General features: G+C 42.3%; 1 gene segment (V, D, J or C); it reads right to left on the bottom strand.

Moving 5' to 3' along the window:
* The window catches only part of LOC105008451, a 966,635-nt gene that overhangs the window by 681,205 nt on the left and 263,322 nt on the right, over positions 1–22,108 (bottom strand).

Raw genomic sequence — 22,108 nt, 5'->3', positions numbered from 1 at the left:
GTCTCTCAAAAATGTGATAATCACACCTGTGTTTAGCTAAAAGTATTTTATTACTCATATCACAGTGAAGTTATTCAGTTCTCTCTACCTCCAACCTCCTGGGAACAGGGTGAACATCTGGTGACAGTACTGCTCTATTCTGGGACATGTAGAACCACCCAACCCTGTCTATGTAAATCTTAGTTTCCCTCCCACAGCCACCTCCCACAGCCTCCATTCCCAGTGTGTCTGGTCTGTCTTTGTTTGGTGTACACTTTCTTTTTCAGTCTTTTGTCAGTCATGTTTCCTTTGGTTATAGTTCAAGTTGTTTCATTAAATGTCCCCGTTCTCTCAGTGCTTGTGTCCTGCCTGGATGGAAGATGAGATGCTGCTGAAAGTATAGTTGGAGGGCCAGTAAAGGGCATTCTTATCTCTCAAGATCAAATCCCAAAACCCAAGTGCACTGAAGAAGACATTGGCTTGCTTGGGCACTCACTTTGTGAGTACAATGGTGAAAACTGAATAAGGGCGTCAGCAAAATGACAAGATTTTTATATATTAATGACTACAATGATGATAATGTTGATGGAGAAAATACGATCTGAATAATATTTTCTAATTTTATTTAAAGTTGACCTTTTTGTGTATGTCTAAGTTGATCAGTGTTCCATGTCACTGTCTCTTCCCCCTCAACACCTGCAGTAGGTCCCAACTGTAACAGTTCAGTCACTGTGCAGTCTGACTGAGGGAGGTTTTTGTACGGCTCTGTATCACTGTGTGAACACATTTTTACTATTGATGTAGTGGTAACTCTGACAGTAGTAATCTCCTGCATCTTCACCCTGGACTCCACTGATAGTCAGAGTGAAGTCACTATAATCTCCACTGCCACTGAATCTAGATGGAATCCCAGACACACGTGTCTTAGCATAATAAATTAAGAGTTTAGGAGCTCCTCCAGGTTTCTGTTGGTACCAGGCCATACAAGGATAAGAGCCTCCTGCACCATCCACATTACTGCTGGTTCTACATTTCAGAGAGACTGTCTGTCCTGGGAGAACAGCTTCAACTGCAGGAGTCTGAGTCACAGTGACCTGACCTCTGGATTCTGAAAAATAAAATAAATACACTTAAGGAAATAAAACAGTAACAAATTATCCTAAATATATTTGTTTGTGTAGATTGAATAATTTTTTGACAATATTAATTACTAATACAATTACTAATCTTACCCATGAAGCAGAAAGCAAGTGTCCAGATGAAGATGGCTAAAATAGTCATGGTTGTTGTGTGTTCAGTTGTAATGAAGGACAGCTCTCAGTCATGAAGTGTTAAACTCACAGGGTTATAAACACTCCCAGATCACTGAATCATGTGCTGTCTATACAGAGCATCATCACTATGCAAATAAAATTCTGGTCTTCTTTCCATCAACCATTATTCAGTTTATGCAGATTATGAATACTGAGAGTCCATTACAAACTGGTGATTTTTCTCCCCAAATGTTCACGCAACAATCAACCACACAGGGGGACCTAGTGAATGACCTGCAGAGAGCTGGGACCAAAGTAACAAAGGCTACCATCAGTAACACCCTACACCACCAGGGACTCAAATCCTGCAGTGCCAGACGTGTCCCCCTTTTTAAGCCAGTACATGTCCAGGCCCATCTGAGGTTTGCTAGAGAGCATTTGGATGGTCCAGAAGAGGATTGGGAGAATGTCATATGGTCAGATGAAAACCTCCTTCCATCAGCAATGGCATTGAAGATGAAACGTGACTGGGTCTTTCAGCATGACAATGATCCCAAACACACCGCCCGGGCAATGAAGGAGTGGCTTCGTAAGAAGCATTTCAAGGTCCTGGAGTGGCCTAGTCAGTCGCCAGATCTCAAACCCATAGAAAATCTTTGGAGGGAGTTGAAAGTCTGTGTTGCCCAGCGACAGCCCCAAAACATCACTGCTCTAGAGGAGATCTGCATGGAGGAATGGACCAAAATACCAGCAACAGTGTGTAAAAACCTTGTGAAGACTTACAGAAAACGTTTGACCTCTGTCATTGCCAACAAAGGGTATATAACAAAGTATCGAGATGAACTTTTGTTATTGACCAAATACTTATTTTCCACCATAATTTACCAATAAATTCATAGAAAATCCTACAATGTGATTTTCTGTTTTTTTTCTTCTCCTTTTGTCTCTCATAGTTGAAGTGTACCTATGATGAAAATTACAGGCCTCTCTCATCTTTTTAAGTGGGAGAACTTGCACAATTGGTGGCTGACTAACATATTATTTGTATCAATGTTGTTAGCTAAGAGAATACTATAATGTGTAAAAAATTTAAAATAATTGTATAACATAAATACAGTATATTATTTATTTATAATAATGTTAATACAGTGTGGTAGCATATTGATAACAATGAAGAGCAATACCCGCCAGTTTCCACGTCCCAGTAATCATTAGTAAAATACTGCCTCTTGCAGGTAAAGTAGTGTTACTGCAGTTTGCTGTGTGGACTGAATGATGAAAAACTCTAGTGAAACATGTTTTTCTGATCTATTCTGTTTCACTTATATTCCACACATTTTTATTCATTTCTGGTATTTGTTCATAGTTGTCCAAACATGTAGGCTGAAGGAACCATATAATATAAATCCACAGTTTAGTTACCAGTTAAATTATTCTTTCTTATTTGTATAGAAATGTGTTCCTATGTACTTGTATTTTGTCCTAGTAGGCTATCATTGGAATGTTTATGGTCAATAGATATTTCTGTAAGGTGTGAATGCAGGGACAGAAGGGTTGCTTTTAATTTCCTAGCTTGCTTGATCCTTGAGATGACACCACTGTGTCCCAGGAAACAGATCAGAATGTGTCACTGACTAATAAGGGGTCTATTCTACAGGATTAGTTTTGTTTTCCTTTGGTCAGTTCACCAACCCCCACTACTTTAGTTTTAGGATATGAACCAGTGAAATTTTGGGAAAGGCTCTTGCATTTTTCCTAACCTCTGCATCAGGGACATCACTAGAAATTCTTGGATGGGGGGCTAAGCCTCGTTTTGGGGGATCTGGTCATACTACCCAAAACCTCTTTTCAGCACGTATTTTTAGAGTAAAAACGGGTGTAAAATCGATCAAAATAATGTAATTTTTGGTCAAGGTAGTCTAAAAGTATACTTGTCTCATAGTTTGTGTTAGACACTGATCTAATGTCATGAATTATAGCCAAAATAAAAAATGGAAGTCCACCCTGTCCTCATCCATCCAATACCAACAAAAGGCACATAAAGTCAACTATAATTCATTGTAAATGAACATGATACAGTACATATTATGTTTCTAAACGAGATTTCTCTGAATCATTTCAAAACAGACTTAGTCATTAGCCCATTCATCTCGGAACAAAGTCATTAAAAAACTGATCATAATATTTTTAAAAAACATTTAATAACTGGATCTCCCTTCCTCTGAACAGAATACGTTGCAGTATGTTAACTTCAAATCCAAACAAACATGAATCTGTGAAACACACAGTTTGCAACTTTGTTCTTTTTGTAACCGAATAATTGAACATAACTAATCTCAAACCCCCTATTATCGGTATATCCAACAGCAATGTTAAAAAAACATATTTGTAAATAACCATTAGGTTATATAATTAGTTTAATGTCTAAACAATTGTATATTTATATACACAGTTATATCTTATTAAATATATTTATTTAAATGTTCTACAAGGAAATATGGTATCCAAGTATATGTTTGTAATTTTCCAATAAGTTTGAAACAGATACCACTATTTTTAAGGCTGCATTCGCAGTCTTTTATTTTGAAGCCTACTACAGAACTCACCTTGAAGCTAAAGGACGTAAAAGGTGGAAGACATTAACAAGAGAAATGAAAGGGGAAAAGAACATATCAAACTAGCTAGAGCAAGCTTTCATGTTAGAAGACAGCCTAAGATTTTGTGTAACTAATGTTTAGCACCGGCTGATAAAGGCACAAGCTCTTACGGTCGTTTATAAGGCCTAAGTTGTATCTCAAAGAAAAGTTAATTAAATCCCTTTATAACACCAGTTTGAAAGTCTTTTATGACCTTCACATACAGTATAGCAGCTGATTAGCCGGGAACGATACAATCTTATTGTACCGAGTAATCATTTGATCAAGTCATCAATGCTTATAATGATTATTAGTGACATACAAATGTTAGCTAGCATGTCATTAATGGAAAATTAATATTTTCAGTAGTTGGTTAGTGACGTAGCAAAAAAATACGACCATATTATTGGCCACCGTCCGCAATTTTTGGCCACTTTACTGTATTGTTGAATTATATTATAATTTTTATTTATATTAAAAATGATCTTAGTCTTCAATGAAGTGTCAACTAGAAAGTAGTAGCTAGCTTCTGTTGAAGTCTAACACTTCCCCGAGTTGGTTTGTTGGAAAGGAGAATAAAACACCAGGAGTCAGGTCAATTCTCGTACCGCATATTCCATTTATTACAAAAGCTTTTGGAGACAAGTGTCGCCGCACAATGTCTAAGGATCACAGTCAAAACATAATTTTTATACTTCTACTACGCACAAAAAGATAGAGATGTTAACTTACAAAGCAAGTGTGCCATTGGCCCAATCCCAGTTCTATTCCTTATAAGGATAACTGCAAGTATCCCCTTGCCCCCCTTGTGGTTTCTGTGTTGTCTGTCAGACTATGTGGGTGTGTCTCTAACCTGTGTCCTGTTTCTCAAAAGACAGACATATTAAATAATTCTCTGCCCGGCAACCGCTAGAACAGGGTTTCCTATTCTCCTACTTGCACCTTCAGTTTCAACACAGTTACAAAAACAATTAATATTTTGTTTCATTGGTTACAACAGCTTACAACAGTTCACTAACTTATACAATCACTACATCTACAATTCCCCCTTTTGATCTCTCCCCAGAGAGATCACCCCTATTCGCCAAGCTCCAGTTGTCCCGGGTCATGCTGCTCCAGCAGAGGCATCAGCTTACCTGGTGGCGGTCCTGGAGCCTTCTCAATGGCTGTAGAGATCACTCTCATGGCAAGCCCTCTTATGCATGGGATACAACAACACCCACAAGTAACCATTATAGCCACTGGCTGAACATCGAGGTCATCCATTCCTCCAGCGGATGATCTATCCCAGAATGCTCGTGCATAGTTCGCGAGAGAGTCCTAAGGCCCTGCAGCGCCTTAGCAACCGACCCGTCCGGAGCTGTATTGTTAGGAATGAAAGTACAACACATGTCCCCAAACATCGCACAAACCCCGCCCTTCTCTGCCAATAACATATCAAGGGCTATGAGATTTTGCACCGCCATCAACGAGGTGGGGCCCAACTGTTCTGACAGGCCCTCAACCGCATCACGGGTAGAATTAGAGAGACGTAGGACATTATAATGGACATAGTTAATGCAGTCTACATTCTTGTTTGGAGTGACGGGGAAAAAAGCGGACAGAATAGGAATATTTTCAAATCCTGCCGCGAATTGGTCTGCGAGTTTGAATTCTTTGGGGACCCCTCTAGGGACCCCTATCGCATCTATATAAGTTGGGGAGTCCACAGTGAGGTCGAATGTATCACTTGAGCGACGGCCTATTACATGTCTATGCCGGCTCCGGGTAAGAGCATCGCTCCTTTTTGCTTGGAGTGCTTTAACTCGGTCACCTATCAGCACTAAGGGTGCTGCTAACCGTACCATCGCACATACCCCCTGGGTGCCTGTTGGGATTCTTACCAGGAGTTGGGTGCCCCCACAATAGTAATACAGGCCAGACCGGGCCCAGGGTCCGATAGTAGATCTGCTCTGGATCTTAGCATTACACCACTGCGCGGGGATTTCTCCAACGTTCACCACGGGTTTCTGACTGGTGAAGCGGAAACAGGTATATCCCCCTCCCCCTTTATGGGGAGTGAACGGTCCCGTCCTGGTGTTGTTAGCTATCGGAGGAAACACCCTTGCCAGGGTGGTGCAGTTCACAGAGGAAGCGCTATGTGTAAGAGCTAACATGCACTGATATCCCCAAGGGTCCTCTGAATACAAAGGAGCCGGCTCAGTGTATAGTTGAGGTCAGGCGGCGGCACATGCCACACAGTCCCCTAAATCTTGTTCTTTGGCATTTTGCAACATCCAATCAAGCCAGATATTACTCTCGTGATACCCCGTGGCTTTCTCGATCACCTCTAACGGTTTCAATTTGGTATAGTCAACCTCTACCACTTCCCCAGGTTGCACCTTACCTGCTGAGGTGTCCACAGTCCCCGTGACTGCCACAACTGGAGAGCTAGTGGTCGGCACCCTAATGTTAATCTTAATAAACGCTTTGGTGTCAGTTCCTGCATGCTCCACTCCGAGAACCAAATATGTTTTGTCCGCACCTCTGTATGGAGAGGTGTCCCAACCTCCGACAGACAAGGTAAGTGGATTCTGGGAGGAGCTGAAATCTCGTTGGAACTTAAACGAGCTCCACATAGTGGCATTTGGTCCCCACAGGAGTCCGGGCTGCCACTGTCCCGTATACGCTCTGACCTCGTCCCATCCCGGGCACCACCTCTCACCCGGCAGACGTCCCATCAGGCCACACATCCTATCTACATCTGGAGTGTGACACACGTACAGGTTGTAATCCCTCCACGAGCCGTTATATCTCCCGCAAGCTATGACCGAGCATAAGTCAAACGTGAAAGCAGTATGTGACCCTTTGATATAATCCAATTCAATACCCCTCCCTGCTTCAGGCAGGCGTCCTCTTTTTGTGTCACCTGCCTTCTCGCTGTGGAAATGGAGACTCGACGCCAACCAGGGAAACCTGTGGCAACATACAACACACATCATTATTCCACCAATTCCCATATACCATTTCATTCTACTATCATCTCCCCAGACCTTTCTCTGTAACCCTGTCATCTTGGTACGAGTGGTAGGAGCCACTCGGTGTCCTATACCCCCTTTTGTTACAGTATTCTTCAGTTCCTTCCCCTAAGAGTCTATTCCCCTGGCGCCGTCCTTTGTCTCCTTCACTCGCTCGTAAACCCGCCGTGTCCTGGGGTCCGCTCCTGGCACCGGTCCGGCTGGTGTTGGTCCTTCTTCAGTCCACACTGGGGAAAGCTCCTCCTTCCCGGTTTGGATGAGGTCCGTTTACGACCTTCCTGGCTCCTGCGCTGGTGTACACTGGCTCCAATGGTACCATGTCTCTCCTTTGTCCCTCAGGCGGACCGCATGGCTCGTTCTCTCCACCACCTGATGAGGACCCGTCCACCTTGGCTCCGACCACTTTCGCTTGATGACCTTCAGCAACACCCACTCCGCCTGGGGCAGGTTCTGTTCCAGCGGGTGCAGGTTCCTCTGTTTTCCGACTCTCTTGGTGAATTCTGAAACGAGATCTCGCAATTCATCAAAATACACTCTGTGGTCTTTGGGCCACTTTTCCCCTTCCGGGACCGCAGGCCCCACGGCTGGTCCTGGAAACTGTCTCCCCGTCAGCAGCTCGTATGGGGTGAACCCAGTGGTCTGATTTAACGAGCATCGAATCGTCATGAGTGCCAGTGGCAGTGCATCCACCCAGTTCAATTTAGTCTGTGCACATATCTTAGCCAACTTGTTTTTTAAGTTTTGGTTCATCCTTTCTACCTTTCCCTGGGACTATGGATGGTATACCGTGCCAAAAGCATGTTTTAGGCCCAATAAGCTCTCTACCTTCTGTAAATCACTGTTCTTAAAGTGAGTCCCATTGTCTGACCTGATTTTCTCTGGGAAGCCGTGTCTGGGAATGTACTGGTTCACTAAACACTTGATCACTGTCTGACTGTCCTCCATTCTTGCCGGCCAGGCTTCTGGCCACCCTGTGAACATGTCCACACACACTAACATGTAGCGGCACCCCCGTACTGTTTCCCCCATGTCCGTATAGTCTATCACTATCTCTTGTCCAGGTCTCGTCGTCATGGGGAACGGCCCCATCTCAGGTTTGATCATCGGTTTTGGGTTGTGGTGTGTGCAAATGGTGCATGTCCTAGTGTAGTTACGTACCATGTCTACCATAAAAAAGTTCCTCAACATCTGTGCTGGCCCTACATGGCCCAACCCGTGGGCTTCTGCAAATTTATCTCCCCGCATGGCTGGTGGAAGTATTACTCTACCGTCTGGCCCTCTCCAGAGCCCGCTCGTCTCTGTTGCTCCTCTTTGTTGCCTAATTGTTTTCTCTTGTAGGGAAGCCCCCTTTTGATGTCTCACTAGCCCGTCTCTCTCAGGGCCTTCTCCCCACCCCACTTCCTCTTCTGCTCTTATCACCATCACTCGCGGAGTGTACCCTGCTGCCTGTTTTGCTGCTGTGTCTGCCGCTTGATTTCCCTGAGCTACTACACTATTTGAATTATCGTGTCCTTTGCATTTTATGATGGCTACCTTTTCGGGCAGGTCTAGGGCCTCAGCTAGTTCTCTCATCTCTGCCTCGTGTTTGATCGGTTTGTCTCCTGCTGTTCTAAACCTCGCTTTTAACCACTGTCCTAGCTCCACGTGCGCTGCGCCTACTGCGTATGCCGAATCTGTGTAAATGTTTACTCTCCTCCCCTTAGCCTGCCTGAGGGCCTCTATCACTGCTCTCACTTCTGCTCTCTGGGCTGACTGGAGCCCCTGGAGCCTCTCTGCTTTCAGTGTGACTAAACCCTCTGGTGTTAGTTTCACTACCGCAAACGCCGCCCTCAGCCCGTCTTGTTCGTGTCTGAAACAGCACCCATCAGTGAAGAAGTCCTCTGCCCCTGGGAGGGGTTCTGCCTCCAGATCGGTTCGTGTCTTACTCTCCCTCACTACCTCTTGCGCGCACTTATGTGGTAGCCCCGTCCCCATTCGGTCTGCCATATTTATCCCTTCATGTGTGAAAGTCAAATTTGGAGCCCCGAGAATTTTGCTTAGGTGTTGTTGCCTGAGGGAAGTCATAGTGAACATCTGTGAATTTACATACGCCACTACACTGTGTGTTGTGAGTATCTGAAGTTGATGTCCCATCACTATGTGTGCCTTTGTTCGGATTTGTCAAATACTATGCTTATGTACATAAGGATATTCCTATCTCCCCCTTTTTTCTGAAACAGGACCCCGTTCATGACTTGTCCTGTTTCAGAAACATCTAGGAAAAAGGGTTTTGTATAGTCGGGAATGGCCAGATCAGCTGCTGTGACTAGTTGTTGTTTCAGCAAAATGAAGACCTGGTCGGCCGGGCAAGTCCAATTGAGAGTGGCTTTAAGTTTACGCACACTTTGGCTTCACCCAGCTGTAAGCGCAACAGGTTCTCTTTCAGTCCCTGTATCTGTTTGTCTTTCTCTGTCTCCTCATCTTTAGCCCTCTGTAAATGATGCACTATGTGTCTTTCCCATACGTGTGATTCACTACCCGGCAAGTCAGGATTTGCCATCATTGCCTCTTTTATTTTCTCTGGAAGTCCCTCTAAGACCGCCCTTCTAAACCACTCCTGCTGCAGACCTCCCTTCCCCGGGTGGTGCCCTGTGTGTTTGGCCCATGTTTCTTTACATGCTTTTAGATACTGTCTAGGTTGTTGCTCTTTTTCCCAAGGTAACTTGGGCATCGCGGCCCCAGCGGGCAAGGGAAATCGTTCCCTCAGGGCCGTGGCTATGCGCCCGACCACCTGACTGAAAGGGGTGGCGTCAGGGCTCCGCCTAGTGGCGGCCCCTTTTTCTATCTCAGTCATAGCCTGGGCGGACATGGCTCGGGCGGCTACTGCCCTCCAGTCCCCCAGTGCCAACATTTGACCGGCTGTGAGTTTATCAAATTGTGACAACCATAGTCCACCTCCCTCTCCCATCGGGGGTAATTTATCTACCAGTGCCTGTACGTCTCCCAGCCCCAATGGTTTATATCGCGGTTCGCCGCCTCCCACTCTAAAGAGAGGCAGCTGAAACCCAGCACAACTAGCTTCCCCTGCTTGTGACCGCGTATACATTTTATTTTTAGTCCTTTGAACCGATTCTAATGCGTCATGTTGAAGTCTAACACTTCCCCGAGTTGGTTTGTTGGAAAGGAGAATAAAACACCAGGAGTCAGGTCAATTACCGTACCGCATATTCCGTTTATTACAAAAGCTTTTGGAGACAAGTGTCGCCGCACAGTGTCTAAGGATCAACAGTCAACAGATCATTTTATACTTCCACAACGCCCAAAAGATAGAGTCGTTAAATTCACAAAGCAAGTGTGCCATTGGCCCAATCTCAGTTCTATTCCTTATAAGGATAACTACAAGTATCCGCTTGCCCCCCTTGTGGTTTCTGTGTTGTCTGTCCGACTATGTGTGTGTGTCTCTAACCTGTGTCCTGTTTCTCAAAAGACAGACATACTAAATCTTTCTCTCCCCGGCAACCGCTTGAACAGGGTTTCCTATTCTCCTACTTGCACCTTCAGTTTCAACACAGTTACAAACACTTAATATTTCGTTTCAATTCTTACAACAGTTTACAACAGTTCATTAACTTATACAATCAATATATCTACAACACCAAGCACAGCAGTGTCGGTGCCATTGCATCCCCGGTGAAAGTAAATCCAAATGAAAGATAGCTTTCACTGTATTGCCTCGAGCTCACCGTCTTTTCTTTTTTCTTTTGTCGACCACTCATACTAGGGCCTTCATCTGGGTCCGAATTTTGTCCAGGGCCCTGTTCGGCATTTGCATTTTGTCTTCTCAAAAACTTCTCCATCACTGTCACTTGCTCGTCTTGCTGTGATCCCAAACTGCCACTGTCACGTGTCGCGACAAGGATGACCCTCCTTAAAGGGGAACCAAAGCACTCACAAAGTGTATAGTAGGCAAAAGCCAAAGCATGAAGAACTGTGTTTTGGGGAAATATTTGTTTTCTGTTTTTTAATAAATGAGTTTTTTTTATATCTGCCAAACTTTATTACAGCACAGACACCCGACAATGGTTAATTAGGTGATATTAGATAATTTTCCACGGTACACCTGACGATCTCTCACAGTGGTTGGGAAACACTGCTTTGGTAAACTATGTGTTTGGGTTTTGTATGTCAGATTTGATGGTTTTGTGGAAGTTGATAGGTGGCTTTGAGAAAGTATGGTCACTAGAAGTAATTTTTTAGGGTATTTTAGTTATAGCGCCTGTAGTTAGAAGAATATCGTTTTGTTACATGTCCTGACGACCATTCCCATGCAGCTAACCTATTGCGGGTCGATTTCGTGCAGGATATTAAGCAGTTGGACTGCTGGGAAATCTGCAATTCAGGTTGGACTTAAATATGCAGTTGAGGTTGGACCTCATCCTTTAAATTTCAGAGACTGTAGGTGGGAGTAGGAATTGCTCCTGTAAATTGCCAATATTGGTTTAAATTAGTTGTTACACTGATGAAGTTGTATATGCGTGCACCTATTGTGTTTGTTCTGTATGTGGTTGTGGCCCAAGTCAGGGGCCTTTGTCCATATCTGGTTATGGTCGACCTCGTAAATGCATTTGTCCATTTTGGTATTCCCTGTGCACGAGGGATCCGATTGGCTGCATTGTATATTCCTTGATGGAATTTTGATCTCGTGTACCGAGGTTGGTGTTAACTTGGAAGTTTTGTAATCGCAATGTTTGGTCTTCCGGTGTTGTGCTGGTGGTTGGCACACGTGGAAGTGTTAGCCTGCTTTCTTAGGATTGTATACGACCATAAGGTCCTAAATTTCATTAGAGGGATAGATTGGAAATTGGTATAATGGTGCTTCTCTAAGTAGGTTATATATGGTCTCGTGGTTTCGTAATGAGGGGTTAAAATAGTGTTTTCTCTCTCCTTGTATGGGGTAGTTTGGCCAATGTCTTTAATTTTAAGATAACACGCTGTTTTCCATGAAGACTGGATTCGCAGCCAATATAATCATAGCCTGCTTAATAGGGTAAAATGGCCACGGCCCGTTTCTTCCCTGACTAAATAAATCTGTAGCGTTCGATGTCCTATTTAAAATGTTCAATTGGGTTTGGTTAATTGATGTAGTTTAACTTAGTTTGTATTTCCTATGGTACCTGGGTTAATACTTGTGTTTTTGGACCTATGCCTGATGCTCGTTACTGGCGTTTTAAATTCTAGCCTGATAAACTGACTAATGTGGATCACTCCCTGATTGTTCCTTGATTTTAGGGACTTCATGCATCTGTTTTCTGTTAGCTTGCCTTTATTTTGAGAGTTTTTTCCCCCTACTGTTGCTGTGTTGATTAGATATGCAAATTATTTTTGGATATCGACTAGGATGTCGGCATGACGTATTTCTGCCTGTCCTCACCTGTGGTCATTTCCCCTACATGAGTATGTTTAGTTTTGGGATAATCAAACATTAAGTGGAAGCTACGTGCATCTTCCTCTCCATAGCCTTAATGTTGACATTTATGATTTTGAGACAAATTGTTGTGAGGGTGGAGACCTTAAGTCATCCAACATTGTTAATTGCTTGTACAATCTTGATGTCTTTGCATGACATCAACATGGACCTAGCGATTTTGGCTGTCCGCCACTATTTAGTATAACATAGACATACATCTAAGTTGAGAACATTCCCTAGACTTTAGGAGGTAAATTGAGTCACCTTGGTTTGGCCGTTGCCTGTGGAAAGGCTAATTTTTATATGCTAATTTGGGAGTTGTTTCAATATGCTTCCTTCACACGAGCGACCGTGTGGTACAATAGTTTTTTTGGTTTTCTTTGTGGGTGTTTTTCTCATTTTCGCATTTGTTTTTCTTAGATTTTCAGTTTGCAACTTTTTATTGGATGAATGTTAGATTCCTCCCACTTATGGATTTTCTTTTTCATGTCCGTCCTGTAATGGTTCTGCTTTCAAGCTTGGAGTCATTTTCCGTTGACTCTGTCGTGAAAGCAGGGGGGATTGTATGAAATGATTATCTATGATGAAAAAGAGTTGAACTTAGAGTTCAAAGCTAATTAAATAGATATTTAAAGAGTTACGTGAAGAGTTACGTGAAGAATTTAGTTTTTCTGTTATAGCAGAAAATTGGCACCTGTTAAAATGAGCATCCCTTCAGTGTTTGTCTAAGTTTGTTTTATACAAAATCTAACATGGTTATGGATGAGTCGAATACATCTTACCATTTTGAAATGGTTTAGCAAAAATAACTAATTTGATGGGATTTTTCAGTTTGTTTGATATTTGATTAGAAGTAATCATTTTAATCATGCATTATGGAATAAGTGGGTAAAAACGTGCAGGGAGCACATTTTGTTATTCCTTACATGTTTACTAAATGTTGCCATGTTTTAATTGATATTGAGAAAATAATTCTGCATCAAGTTATATTTCTAGAAAACCAAGTTGAGAAGTCTTAAATAGTCTAAATTGCATAAAGAGAGGTACATAACCCCTGGAGCGCTCAACTCACTGACACAAAAACAAGTGTGTTGGGTGGAGTGGGCTGTTTGAGATGGGTTTTTAACTTGAACTCTTTGGAAGAGAGACTTACTGGTGACATTATCAAAATTGGGTATTCTAATTTAATTGCTGTCCTAGTAAGCAATCATTGGAATGTTAACACTGAGATCTGATTACCATCATAGCACAATGTATCCTTTCATAATTTACACAAATGTGGGGACAATCACTGTTGTAGCAGCACATGGTTGTATAGTGGGATTGGGAGAAAAAGGGAGGTCAAATTTGAAGGAACCGAAAAATGATTCTTCATTGATTATTATAGACATGTATACCAATGTACTTTATTTTTGTTCTAGTAGGCTGTCATTGGAATGTTTATGGTTAACAGATGTTTCTGTAAGGAGGGAATGCAGAGACAAAAGGGTTGCTTTTAATTGCCTAGCTTGCGTGATCCTTGAGATAACACCCCTGTGTCATCGGAAAAGCCCCAGGGATTGATAAGAGGTCTATTCTACAGGACTAGTTTCTTTTTCCTTAGGTCAGTTGACCAACCCCCAACACTTGTGTTTTAGTATATAACCAGAGCGAGGGTTTGAAGAAGCTCTCTTGGATTTACCTTTTTCCCTATTAGTATCTTCAAACTCCGGAGTACTTTAATCTTTGATACTTGTACTGTAAATGTAATACTCTCTTTATACATGCAATCCATTGGTTACATTCATTCATTGACTATCTGGAATTAATCTCAAACGGGTCCAAATCCAGTTCCACCAAATGGAGGTCCTACCAAGATAATACCTAACAAAACTTAAAGAACTAAAGGACATGGTAGGTGTCTGTTCTCTTTAAATGTATATTCTCTAATAGATTCCCTGCCGTGTTTGGCAGTAGGGCATTGTAACCAGAACCCTGTTCATGGGAAGGCCCTGCAGTCTTTTGCAGTGGGGTATTCAAACCAGAACTTACTTTAAGGCCCTGCAGTCTTTTGCAGTGGGGTATTCAAACCAGAACTTACTTTAAGGCCCTGCAGTCTTTTGCAGTGGGGTATTCAAACCAGAACTTACTTTAAGGACCTGCAGTCTTTTGCAGTGGGGTATTCAAACCAGAACTTACTTTAAGGACCTGCAGTCTTTTGCAGTGGGGTATTCAAAGCAGAACTTACTTTAAGGACCTGCAGTCTTTTGCAGTGGGGTATTCAAACCAGAACTTACTTTAAGGCCCTGCAGTCTTTTGCAGTGGGGTATTCAAAGCAGAACTTACTTTAAGGACCTGCAGTCTTTTGCAGTGGGGTATTCAAACCAGAACTTACTTTAAGGCCCTGCAGTCTTTTGCAGTGGGGTATGTTGTGGAAATTTCTTTATACAATGTATTCTCACTGAGTAAAGGACTGAGTCCTACTGTTTAGATAGGTAGAGGAATGTGTGGGATCTGGTATTTGCATAGGGGGCATCTATTGTCTGTCCAGATGCAGATCAATGGGTTTTAGGACAGGATAGGAGAAGATACAACAGGGGGAGTAAGGTCAGTTGGCCCCTTTGGGTAAACACTACAGTAAACATTATGGCAGGAAGGATAAGGTGGGGGAAGATAGCATTTGACTTGTGTGATAGAACAAAGGGAAAGGTGTTTGACATGAGACAGATGGCAGCATCTTACCACACCCCTTTTCCTATGTAATAAATACTGTCGAAATGATGTTTTTATTTAGAAACTATTCACTGTTACCTTGTAACCTGCATACTTTCTCCTTGCAAGCAAGATTAAAACCGTTTATTGCGCAATTAATTTCTCCTGTCTTGCCTACCATTTTCATAGAACTATTTGGATTTTAGAAATTGCCATCACAGGTATTCAAACCAGAACTTACTTTAAGGACCTGCAGTCTTTTGCAGTGGGGTATTCAAACCAGAACTTACTTTAAGGACCTGAAGTCTTTTGCAGGATGGTGTTAAAATGTTGTGCTTAAATATTCTGGAAAGTCCTTTTTCGGTAAACCGTCATTTGCGATAAGGAGTTATAATTGGTTTCAGGGAGGGTCCTCACTTTTAATCCCAGCGCGGACTGAGGGTATGTTTTACGGAGACAGACACCGTGCCATGACATTGACCCATTTATAAATTATACTGCTATGTTCTGATATGAGAGATTTACAATTGCATTTACAGTGTTCTAACCATTTCCTGTCTGTATGCTTTAACCATGATGTCGTGTTGAGACAATAACGGTCTTGTGAGTTCAACTACTGAATGTTGTAGTAAAACAGTAGTGCATATTGTACTTATGAGCTTATCTGAAAAGCACAGTAAGAAAATGTCACGAGACATATTTAAATCTGTTTCGGGAGTGGCTTGTCAATGTAAATGGCTTACGGAGGAAGTTAAGTCTGATAAATTGAAGTGCAAATACGGTGCTTATCTGTGCGCTCTGTGGGCTTATGAATGTCAGGGAGTGATTGTGGAGAAAAACGTTAAACGTGCTGACGTGGATGTACATATGGATAATATGGATTAAGCCACCGATTGCTTGAGGAGTGATATTGATGAGTAGTCTGATTCTGGATTGAATCCTGAAGACTTAAAGTCTAGGCCGGACAAAATCAAGAAGCTGGAACAGAACGTGTTGTTGACTGAGAACAAATGCTCCAAAGTTTGTGATTACAATGATTCTCAGGTCTCCATTGCCCCAACCCCGTATTGGCGACATGCTCTTGCTCCTTCCCTCTGTCCGTCACTTGTTCCTGTAAATGCTACATTGCCTGTTAAGGATCTCCTCCACACGGGTGGCATGTACTGTACATGTGGCTCGGGTTGCCTTCAGCGCCTGTGAAGGACCCGTCCGCATGTATCAGGCTTCGGGGTGTCATGCTTATGAATACTCAGCCTCAGATTAAGTCCCACTCAGAATTCCTAACTTGGGACAATCATGTAGATGTAGGTATTCAGAAAAAAACAGCGCAGACCAGATATGAAATGCAAACCTGTGGCTGTTATTCCTGATGTTCCTGATCACATCCAATTGTCCCCCAAGTAATTCACCATGCCACATCTGCCAACAGCTTGGCCATTGGGCAAATAAATGTCCCCAAATAAAGCTACGTTATAGAAGAAAACACAATTACCAATTTGATCTCGCACAGATCCAACAACAATTGGGGGAATTAACAAAGGCTTTGAGCACCTATAACATTTGATAAAATGGGCCATTGGCCTTATGTAGATGCAGGCGCCGTGGTTTCTATTAACAACCATAATCTGCCGCATGCTTCCAACCTGCCACCCTTTTCAACATATCTGGTTAGTCCTTGTTAACTCTCACTGTTCGTAGTCTAAACATTTTGTTATGGATTTAAACTGCTTGTCTGATTGCCTTTTTCCGGTCTATATATCTCTAAGGTGGCCTGCCACTCCCTGTGTTGTTATGTGGTGACGCTGTTATGAATCTGTACAACAGTTGTTGTATCCCAGAGTTTTCAGAATATTCCAAAACCACTCCATGATGCACTAAAGGAGGGGGTTTCTGGCTCTGTTCCAGTTGAATAGTCTCCAGTGATGGAGGAATCATTTACTCTCCTGAATACCACCTTAGCCTGGTTCCCAGCCCTCAAGCATCTTGGAAATGTCATACCTGGACCCAAGTTAACTTGCATGGATCCAAGCAAACAGAACTATGGGACCTTTGACTAGTTTTCAGTCTTATGATTAATTGATACACGTTAAATAGTTGAGTACTTCCTACAGGTCACACTGAGAATAAGGAGGTGTGGAGACACATGGGAGCAGGGCAGGGGGATGATAGATGTGGCCTTTAAATTATTTGTTTATGTATCTTTCCGCGCATCACATTAAGTTAGCAAATGTATGTCACATGACCGGACATTTTGTTAAATCTAATACGCAATATGTTCTATCTCAGAATAGATGTTGGCCAGATGTGTAAGAAATAATGCAATAGTAGAGAATGGCTTGTTATAGTCTTATAGTATGATATTTCAGAAGGCAGAGAAGTTGTTGAGATTTACTGTGGTAATTGTTACTGTGGGTCTTTTGGTAATTTGTTGGTTAGTCAATAGAAGGTATATGGAAATTATATTTCATTATTTAATGTGACCTTTTGATATGTTGGTTGGTACATTTTATTCAGAAGTTTGACGTTGACAGACAATAGGAAAGATAATGTGTTAATGGAATTGTTTAGAATTGATACATGTAGCTTAATGCTCTGATTAGGCATGAATAAGTAATAGTGTTTAAACTAAACTAAATTATAGGAACTTACAATGGGCATAGTAGAAATTCTAAATTAAGTTTCAATCCGGAAGGCCTCCAGGTGGGTCTCACGACAATGTAAAATGATAATATTCTAATCTGGTAAAATTCAGTCTCATGGTTTTCTTACAAAAGGTTAAAACATGGTGTTTTCTATGAAGAGGGTAATTCAGCAGAAGCGATTTTACTCCCCACAATAAAATTAGATGTTGTATTTTAAATGCTTAATTGAGTTTGGTTAAATAATGTAGTTTCTCTTTGCTTACTGTGGTCTGAACTGAATTACACAGTTTGATTTTAGTGACTTCACACCTCTTTTTTCTGTCAACATCACTATTCTTATGAGTTTTCTTAATCTGCACCCTAATGTATTCTTAATGGTTTTTATTATTTCTTATTTCTGTAACAGTACCTCTGTCAAATGGATATTTATGTAAAGCACTTTGAATGACCATTGTGTATGAAATGTGCTATATAAATAAAATTGCCTTGCCTTGCCTAATGTTGAGTTGTTGCGTAGATATGACAAGCACATGTTTATAAACCACAACAATATTAGATGAGTTGGACAGTTAATCTAAATTATTTAGTTAGCAAAGGATATCTGCTAATTTGAAAGGATAACGTATCTTACTACAGACAGTCTGTGGACCATGTCAGATTTTTAATGTGTGGAAACTTTCATATCCACTAAATAATGCATTTGGCCTACGTTTCTTACTCACCATAACTGGGTAAAGCTATGGGCTCCAGGTAGGGGGGGCAGACCCCCTAGGGTGGCCCCTACAATTGGTTTCCATTTAAATCAAGGTAGCCTATGGGTTAAATGTGTGTTCAGACTGTTCAACATTAGCTTATTCAGTTTTGGGATAATCAAAGATAACTAAAGTGTACTGTTGTACAAAGATTACTATAGATGGCTAGCTAATAGCTATACAGCCTACTTATAATGAAATGAATGACTCCAATCACTCCATGGCTGGTTCCTTTCTTTGGAAAACAATAACAGTATAAAAGGGTCACGTTGTTCTGACTCTTATCAGTGTCAGTGCTTTGATAATGTTAAATAGCGACATCTGGTGGTTTTTGGAGTCATTGCGCTTGTAAAGAGATCGTCAACAGGTGTACATGTAAAACTAAATGCTCCACCTCAAGTGTTATTTGTCTATCCTTGGAATAGATCCATCAGTGAGTATGATCGCTCAGTTGTTTAAGTATTTAAAATATGTGTAGACGTTCTACTACTGTTGTTTAAAGGCATTTATTTTTAGTGAAAATCGGGTTAATGCTAATCGCGATGCTAACCGCTAGCATAGATTTAGCTGGGCTTTATATACAGAGTTAGCAGGCTGTTAAGCCTCCTTTATCATTTTTCATTTGCCTGTGTTTTTATTTAGCCAATTTATAATTGTTCTTTGAGTGAATCATATGGTAATATGTGCTGTGGTTATTATATTTATGTTGATAATGCACATATTTGACTGTAACATTTTATTTTATATTGTATTGCAGTTTTACAAAAAAGAAAACAATCAAGATTTCAGTAAAGAAAACACTCAACCTGGAGTCAAGCCTACTGAGTCTTATTGTTGATGTTCGCTATCTGTCTAACAATACAGTGACGTATCTGCCAGGACAGAATAGTAAAATGATGGACACACAGCGGGAATAGACAACAAATAACTTTGTGAACAGCATTCAGAAGCATATACCTACAGACTCGATCAAGATATTACAAAGATGAGTGACAACAATGAAGGATCACATCAGTCTCAGTTCCAGACAAGGTCTAGAGTTTCCGCTTCACTCAAGTCCTCCAGAGCCTCAACTCGGACATCTGCCAGCGCCGCTGCAACGAGGGCAAGGGCCAAGGCAGAAGCAGCAAAAATAAAGGTGTCTTACGCAGAGAAAGAGGCAGCCATTATGAAAGAAAAGGTAACCATTGAGGCCAATCTTCATGTGTTGCAGCAAGAGAAGGAAGCTGCAGCAGCATCAAAAGAGGCAGCAATATACGAAGAGGCAGCAGCAGCAGCTGAACAGATGGAAAGAGACCCTCTTGATGAGTTTCAGGATTTTACCTTTGAAGATCCAACAAAACGCACCAGAGATTATATAGAAAGTCAACCATTTGAACAACATGCTAACCGGGAGCTTTATGATGGTACGCCACAGCAGCCAATCCAAAAGGATAAAATCTCTCATGCAATATCAACGGGGGCATCACATACAGTATACAGACCACTTAAAGATGAAGAAAATCACAAACCCATTGTAGATGAGCGCTACGCGCCTACACATGCCCATAAGGCTCCTTATATCCCAAACAACTACCTAGCATCTACCTTTCAAACACCTAATCGGGTCCAGCACAAGATATACTCACCGTCAACTCCTCCGACCACTGACCTAGCTCAGTATCTGATGAGAAAGGAAATGGTTAGCTCTGGGCTCCTTGCCTTTGATGACCGTCCATAAAACTATTGGGCATGGAAATCGTCTTTTCTAGCAGCTATAAGGGAGCTAAAACTATCTGACCAGGAAGAGCTTAACCTCCTCGTAAAATGGCTTGGGCCGGAGTCATCAGCACAAGCCAAGCGGTTAAGGTCAGTGCATGTTAACAATCCTTTAGCAGGAGTGAATATGATATGGCAGCGCTTGGAAGAGATTTATGGAAGCCCAGTGGTTATTGAAAATGCCTTATTGAGAAGACTAGAGACCTTCCCAGTCATCTCTAACAGAGACATACACAAGCTCGTGGAATTAGGTGATTTGCTAAGAGAGCTAGAAGCAGCTAAAGCGGAGGGATACTTGCCTGGACTCGCATATCTAGATACATCAAGGGGTGTTAATCCAATAGTGGAGAAGCTTCCTTTCTCCCTCCGGGACCGCTGGATAGGGCAGGGATCCAAATACAAGGAGGAGTTTCATGTCCCCTTCCCACCATTCAGTTTTTTTGTCAACTTTGTATGTTCCCAGGCAAAGACCCGTAATGACCCCAGTTTTGCATTTAGCCTCTCCTCTACCCCAAGCCACTCCAAAGTTGAAAGGTCACCAAAATACCTCCCTAGAACAACAGTGACAGTCTACTACAACTACCTCTCCAAAGGCCAGTGCAGCAGCCATGGATGAACCGGATAAGCAGTGTCCCATACATAATAAACCACATCCGCTATCAAAATGTTGTGGGTTTCGAGGGAAACATCTTGATGAGAGGAAAGCATACTTGAAAGAGAATTCAATCTGTTTTCGATGTTGTGCCAGCACCAAGCATATGGCCAAAGATTGCAGGTCAACACTTAAATGTAATGAGTGTGAAAGCGACAGACACATATCAGCGATGCATCCTGGAACTGCCCCATGGTTGCTTGGTGAGCAGCTGCAGCACGCTGCTGAGGACGAGCAAAGCGGGGAGTATGAACCACGAACACCTCCTATAGTCACGTCCAAGTGTACAGAAATATGTGGTGGCTCTGCCAAGGCCCGATCCTGCTCAAAAATCTGCTTGGTCAAGGTTTATCACGCCAACAATCCAAGTAAAGTTCACAGGGTGTATGCAGTACTAGATGATCAAAGCAACCGGTCGTTAGTAAAATCACAATTCTTCGATCTGCTAGACATTAACAGCAGTGCATCCCCCTATACTCTTAAAACATGCTCTGGCACAGTGGAGACTGCAGGGCGAAAGGCAAGTAACATTATAGTGGAGTCAGTTTATGGTATAAGCAAAGTAAAACTTCCTACTCTGCTAGAATGTAGCAACCTACCTGACGACAGATCAGAGATCCCAACGCCTGAGTGCACTAAATATTTTCCTCATCTCTCTCCTGTGGCCGATAAGATCCCTCCTCTTGACACCAGTGCTCCTATTCTTCTCCTCCTAGGAAGGGACATTTTGAGCGTGCATAAGGTGCGTGAACAGTGTAACGGGCCTCACAACTCACCGTATGCTCAGCGCCTTGACCTTGGCTGGGTCATAGTTGGAGAGTTATGCTTGGATGGTGCTCACAAGAACGAAGAGGTTAATGCCTACAAGACACATGTCCTTCCTAATGGACGCTCCTCTTTCCTTGAGCCATGTGCCAATAAGATTCACATTACGGAGAGAGTACAGGGTCCAGTGCAGCCTAGTCTTCAAACGTCTTATAACACCAAGGAGATCTTTCAGGAGACCTGTCGAGATGGTTTGGGGGAAAGTGTGTTTCAAAAAACACCAGAAGACGAGAAACTAGCCATGTCAGTAGATGACAACAACTTTCTCAGAATAATGGAAGGCGAAGTGTACATGGATGACCAAAATCACTGGGTGGCACCCCTACCCTTTCATTCGCCTCGCAAGCCCCTTCCAAATAACAGAGCACAGGCCACCCAGAGACTCTCCACTCTCCAACGCTCATTCAGAAGGAGACCTGACATGAAACAGCACTTCTTTGACTTCATGCAGAAAGTT

Source organism: Esox lucius, chromosome 21, assembly GCF_011004845.1.
Source record: "Esox lucius isolate fEsoLuc1 chromosome 21, fEsoLuc1.pri, whole genome shotgun sequence".
NCBI classification, from domain to species: domain Eukaryota; kingdom Metazoa; phylum Chordata; class Actinopteri; order Esociformes; family Esocidae; genus Esox; species Esox lucius.
The sequence above is the reverse complement of the archived record's forward strand: the minus strand, read 5'-3'. Positions and strand labels throughout refer to the sequence as shown.